Source organism: Mesoplodon densirostris, chromosome 18 (assembly GCF_025265405.1).
Source record: "Mesoplodon densirostris isolate mMesDen1 chromosome 18, mMesDen1 primary haplotype, whole genome shotgun sequence".
Taxonomy (NCBI): Eukaryota; Metazoa; Chordata; class Mammalia; order Artiodactyla; family Ziphiidae; genus Mesoplodon; species Mesoplodon densirostris.
In genome coordinates, this window is record NC_082678.1 from 38,764,022 (window position 1) to 38,770,021 (window position 6,000).

A 6,000-nucleotide genomic window follows, 5' to 3' on the forward strand; every position below is an offset into this window, starting at 1 on the left:
ATCCTCTTTCCTCCAGATTTTGTCTTGAATGTACTGCCACCTTACCTTAAAATTTTCTTTCTCTTCCCAAGAGAAGAGTGAGCAAGTTGTAGCACAAGTCATTTTCTGCTCATGAAAAAACGTCAGGAACATGACTCGTTAAATTTCTAGTTATCAAAGAAAATACAAGTGTATCCCTTTGAAGGGGTGCTTTATCAAAATTGTATTCACTCATAATTTTAATCAGCGAACCCTTACTGAGCTCCTCACACAGGGACAGGTGATGCATAAACAGGACGTGGTCCCTTGTTCACAAATAGTTCAATATCAGGGGAGGCAATTGGGAAAACAAATAATTTCAGACAGTTATTTCCAACAGGATGGCAGACTTGCAGCTCTTATCCATTGTTCCTCTGAAAACAATAAAAGTCAGGCTAAAATGCAATCAAAAATTTAAAAGCCTGTACTGATAAGCTGTTATAAAAATAAGGATTCATTAGAGGCTAAAATCAAGTGAAAGTAAAAATGTGCAGGGATGAGCAGAGTACTAAAGAATATTTGCTGGACGTTGGTGACCTAAAGCTTTTGTTTTCACAGCTTCAAGGGGCAGAAGACATGGCTTAGGAGCTGCCCAAGGTGCAGTGTTTAACAGGAGACCCCGTCATTAAAGCTGGGACTACCCCTTCCCCCAAAGGCTACCCATGTAAAATTTAGTTAGAAGTTATCTTGACACCCAGTGGACACCAAAGAAAATTACCTGATTGAAACTGAATGCTGAGTAAAGGAAAGAAAGTGTCCCCTTTGAAACCATGTCTATACCCATCTCTTCCTCACACTGTTTTGCAGGCAAAATTTAGACTAACTGAAATCTTTGAAAAATTCTCAAGCCTATAATTTGATTTAAAGTGATCCTGGGTTGGTCGTACCTGCTGGCATCTGGCAAACAGAAACCCAAACCCTTTTTGGAGGATTTCTCTGAAGGAACCCACCTTCAAACTAAACCTCAAAAAATTCCTTCGGAAAAACTTCCAGAAGATACTAATTTATATAAGAAATACCAAAATAATAATGAAGCAAGTGACCATGACTGAGAGGCAGCAGAAACTAAGGACCTCAGTAAACATGAAAAGATTTCAGATACTGGAATTGTCAAAGACAGACTGTAAAAGAGTCATATCTAAAGAAATAAATAAGAGATTAAACTTATGAGCAAGGGAAAAGAAACTGAAAATGATCAAGCACATTTGAAAAAGTCAAATAAAACTTCCTCTAGAAATAAAAAATATCATAAATGAAATTTAAAAACTCACTGTCTGAATTTAACAGCAAATAAGACCCAGCAGAAGAGAGAATTAGTGAGCTAGAAAATAGATATAAATAAATGCTGGACTACATGACGGAGGCTTAAAAGAGATGGACAATCTTTAATCAGAGACCCAGAAGAAGAGAGAATGAAGAGGGAGACGGGAGAGTCAATGTTTGAAGGGATGGATGGTGGATAAGAAAATGACCAGAATTGATGAAAGATACCAGTGCTGAGATTCAGGAAGTCTGAGTTCCTAAAAGGATGTGGAAGAAGGAATACCTACCAGGACTCATCATGAAAATGTAGAACACTTAAAGTCAAGATCTTAAATGGAGCTGTAGAGAAAAGACAGATCACCTAGAAAGAAGCTGCTGTTCAGACGGATGCCTAACTTCTCACCAGCAGCAGTAGAAGCCAGAAGTCAGTGAAATCATATCTTCGATATGTTAAGGAAAAATATTAGTTAATTTAGATGATGAACTGGGTCTTGAAGGAGGAATGGGTAGCTTAGGTCTCATGTTTTCTCAGGGGCTCAGTCTCCCCTGGGCTGCTGCTCCTTCAAAGCAATCATATTTCAGTGAGTGCCCCCGGCCCAGACGGTTCTTATCAAAGGTTCGATGAGGGGTGTGCCCCTCTGCTGGTTTCCCTGGTAACCGATGAGCCAACCCCTGTAACTGGTAACCTCCTGCTCCCCCAGGAACAAAGACTGCTGCCACGTCCTGCCCACAGTCCGCTACACACAGTGGGGTGTACTTCCAGGACCTTGCTTCGGGCATGTAACCTCCTCCATCCATTAAACCATCAATGTCTCTGTCGCTGACTCCGGGCTCTTCCTTCCGTCTTGAGGCTGGGCAGGCCTGCGGGGTGCAGCCCAACATGAGGGAAAAGCCTTATTGATCCTGGTCTGATTCATTAGGAGCCATTTGGGTCCACAAGGGTGGGGAAGCACTTGCTTCTTACTGCATTTTTATCTTTGTAAACATAGCCATAGAACACCAGTTCACACACTGATAGGTAAATGCTGTGGACTGAATGTTTTGTGTGTCCCCTCCCCAAATTCATGTGTTGAATTCCCAGTGCCCAATGTGATGGCATTAGTATGTGGGGCCTTTGGGAGATGCTTAGGTCATGAGGGTGGAGCCCTCATGAGAGGAATTACTGCCCTTATAAGGAGACCCCATAGAGTACCCTTGCCCATTCCACCATGTGAAGACACAGGGAGCAGATGTGGGCTGTGAACCAGCATGAAGGCCGTCACCAGCATGAGACCACACAGGCAGCTTGATCTTGGACTTCCCACCCTCCAGAACTGTGAGAAATAAAATTCTGTTGTTCATAAGCTATGCAATCTGTGGCATTTTGTTACGGCAGCCTGAACGGACTAAGACAGTAAGTAAGAAAGAACTTAATATTTGTTTGATTTGATGCAATAAATTTGGAAGCTGATTGTTTGTTGTTGTTTTAAATGCAAAGTAAAACCTGGTATGTGACTGAATTCAGGTTAAATAGAAAATCAAAATAATTTCTTTCAAAATCTCAACTCTCATTTCCAATTGAAACTTTTTATCAAGTCAATCTAGGCACATGTTTATGGAAAAGTTTAATAGTAGTTATACTGAAAACTGCCACGTCCCACCTCTAAGCCACACTACTTGCTTTCAATCTGATTATTATTTATTCTGGTATATGTCTCTAAGTATATCACTATACTGCTACTCATTGATTCTTATTTGGGATGTCATCTATTGGTTTTCTTCTGCAGGGGATGGAGTTTAGCTGTCTTATGTCACCCCACATATACACTGCCCCTCCCATTTTCTGCAGATAGAGCAACAAGGTTCGATCACACTCTTTGTTGTGTTTAGTGTATGCATTATTAAGGCACGCAGATATCATACAGTATTTGTCTTTCTCTGCCTGGCTTATGTCACTTAGCATAACGCCCTCCAAGTTCATCCACGTTGCTGCAAACGGCAAAATTTCACTCTTTTTATGGCTGAGTAGTATAATACTGTATGACATCACTTATATGTGGAATCTAAAAAATACAGCAGACTAGTGAGTATAACAAAAAAGAAGCAGACTCACAGATATAGAGAACAAACTAGCGGTTACCAGTGGGGAGATGGGGGAGGGGCAATATAGGGGTGGGTAAGTAGGAGGTACAAACTGTTGGGTGTAAGACAGACTACAAGGATGAATTGTGCAGCACAGGGAATATAGCCAATATTTTGTAATAACTGTAAATGTAAAGTAACCTTTAAAATTGTATAAAAAATAAAAATTTTTAATAAAATAAAATTTTAAAATGGTTTTAAAAAAGGCATGCAGATATTAGTCACAGCTGAGGCGTGTTGCACCTTAAAGCAATTGTTCCTTTATCATACAATTTGTTTCCCCTAGAATTAATAATCATTGCATATTGTTGTTTGCTTAGTTTTCTTTAGACCTGTCACTAATTGCACTAAACTTTCTCATTGAACTATGTAAACTTCATTTCATTTGGCGGATATGGCAGGTAATTATTGACCAGCTTGGTCCTGAAGGTTCAGTTTATTTTCAGTACGTAAATTTTATTTTTGTTTTGTCTTTATGGATTTGGGATCATGCCATATATACACTGTTTATAAGTGACTCTTCTACTAAGTGAAACCTCATGAACATTTTTGATGACCGAAACATCCTGTTTAATGAATGCATAATATTCTACATCATGAACAAACCCTAATCCATTCCATGAATTGCTCACTGCGACATGTTTATGCAGTTTTCAATTTTTCACTTTTATATACAATCCTGAGATTCATTCTTTTTTTTTTTTTTTTGCGGTACGCGGGCCTCTCACTGTCGTGGGCTCTCCCATTGCGGAGCACAGCCTCCGGACGTGCAGGCTCAGCGGCCATGTCTCACGGGCCCAGCCGCTCCGCGGCATGTGGGATCCTCCTGGACCGGGGCACGAACCCGCGTCCCCCGCATCAGCAGGCGGACTCCCAACCACTGCGCCACCAGGGAAGCCCCCTGAGATTCATTCCTGAAGCTCAATTTTGGCTATTATTTCCTGAGATAAATTCTAAGAGTAGAACTGCTGGGTCCTTTGACATATTGGATGTATGGTTTTTTCTAGAAATAGTGCTGAATTTGAGAAATGATGCCAACTCTGGGCTTTATCATCTTAAACATTTTGGTCAGTTTTAAGTGGTGTCTGTTTTAATGCTAATTATTTTCTGCATCATTTCTTTAATAGCCAATGAAGCTGTGTGTGTCTTGTATGCTTATTTGATATTTTGATCTTATATTTTGTGTATTACCTGTTTATATCCATTGTGTTTCACTACTAGGCAATCTCATCCCCGCCACTCCTTATGTAACCTCTCCATTTGAGTTTGGAATTGTCGCCTATCAGTCTTATTCTTTGCACTCTACCTCTTCCAGGTCTTTCCTCACACTGTTTTCATGATTCATTTAACCATCCACCCACTCGTGCATCTCTAATGTTTACTGAGCACTATTGCAATCTTTAAGGAACTCTGGACGCAGTCGAACAAAACAATGTCCCGGCTCTTATGGAACATACCTTTTAGAAGGAAGACAGGTAGGGAACAAATAAGCAAAAACAATTAAAAATATCAGATAGTAAGTGTTAGAGAGAGGTTTAAAACTAGGTGCTATACTTGGGTGCAAAAGGGGGGCTCCATTAGATGCAGCAGTTAAGGAAGATGTCCCTGAGGAGGTGACACTGAGTCTAGGACCTCGGAATGACACCAGGGAGCCAGCCATTGATAGAGCAATGTTCCAGGAAGAGGAAACAACAAGGCAAAGCTCTACCTCTTGCTGATTTGAAATATAATCATTCTTGAAGGTAAAGTCCCAGTTCTGTGAAGCTTTTTTGGACCAGTTTTGCCCATATAAAACTCTCTTTTCTTTTCATATAATCCTCATTGTCTGAATTACTGGTCACTTAGAATTCACAATCTTACATAATCAATTTATCTTAGGTTTATCATATTTTCTTTCTCAGATAAATCTAAGAGTTTCTTAGGGTTAAGGGTCTTGCATCTAATATTTATATGTAGTGCCTACATTAGTTGGCATACCCTGATCCTCAATAGCTATGTTTACAATTAATGTATGAAGTTATAATCTTTCTTGCTTGCCACAGGGCTTTGTCTAATTCAGTCATCAAAATCCTAGGAAACAGCCATGGCACACACAGTCTTTGGTTCCAGTATATGCTAGAAGTAAAGCTATTTATTGAAGAATGTTAGCTTATACAGGAAGCTAAGTCACTTACTTTCTTCTTTTTTTAATATATTTTTTAATTGAAGTATAGTTGATTTACAGTGTTGTGTTAATTTCTGCTGTACAGCAGAGTGACTCAGTTATACATATATATACATTCTTTTTAATATTCTTTTCCATTATGGTTTATCCCAGGATATTGAATATAGTTCCCTGTGCTACACAGTAGGACCTTGTTGTTTATCCATTCTATATATAATAGTTTGCATCTGCTAATCCCAACCTCCCAGTCCATTCCTCCCCCGCCCCCATCCCCCTTGGTTACCACAAGTCTGTTCTCTCTATCTGTGAGTGTGTTTCTGTTTCATAGATAAGTTCATTTGAGGCACTTACTTTCTTCTTGATGAAATTTTTACAGGAGAGTCAGTCAACAAAGGAGAAAAAACCAGGTCCAAAATACAACTTAGATAACTGGT

General features: G+C 39.6%; 1 long non-coding RNA gene across 1 annotated transcript in view; it reads left to right on the forward strand.

Moving 5' to 3' along the window:
- The window catches only part of LOC132478074 (uncharacterized), a 49,182-nt gene extending 46,626 nt beyond the window's left edge, over window positions 1-2,556 (forward strand). The window contains exon 7 of the long non-coding RNA XR_009530362.1: window positions 577-2,556. This is a non-coding gene — a long non-coding RNA (uncharacterized LOC132478074). The remainder of the gene's footprint in view (window positions 1-576) is intronic.
- Window positions 2,557-6,000: the final 3,444 nt, after the last annotated feature.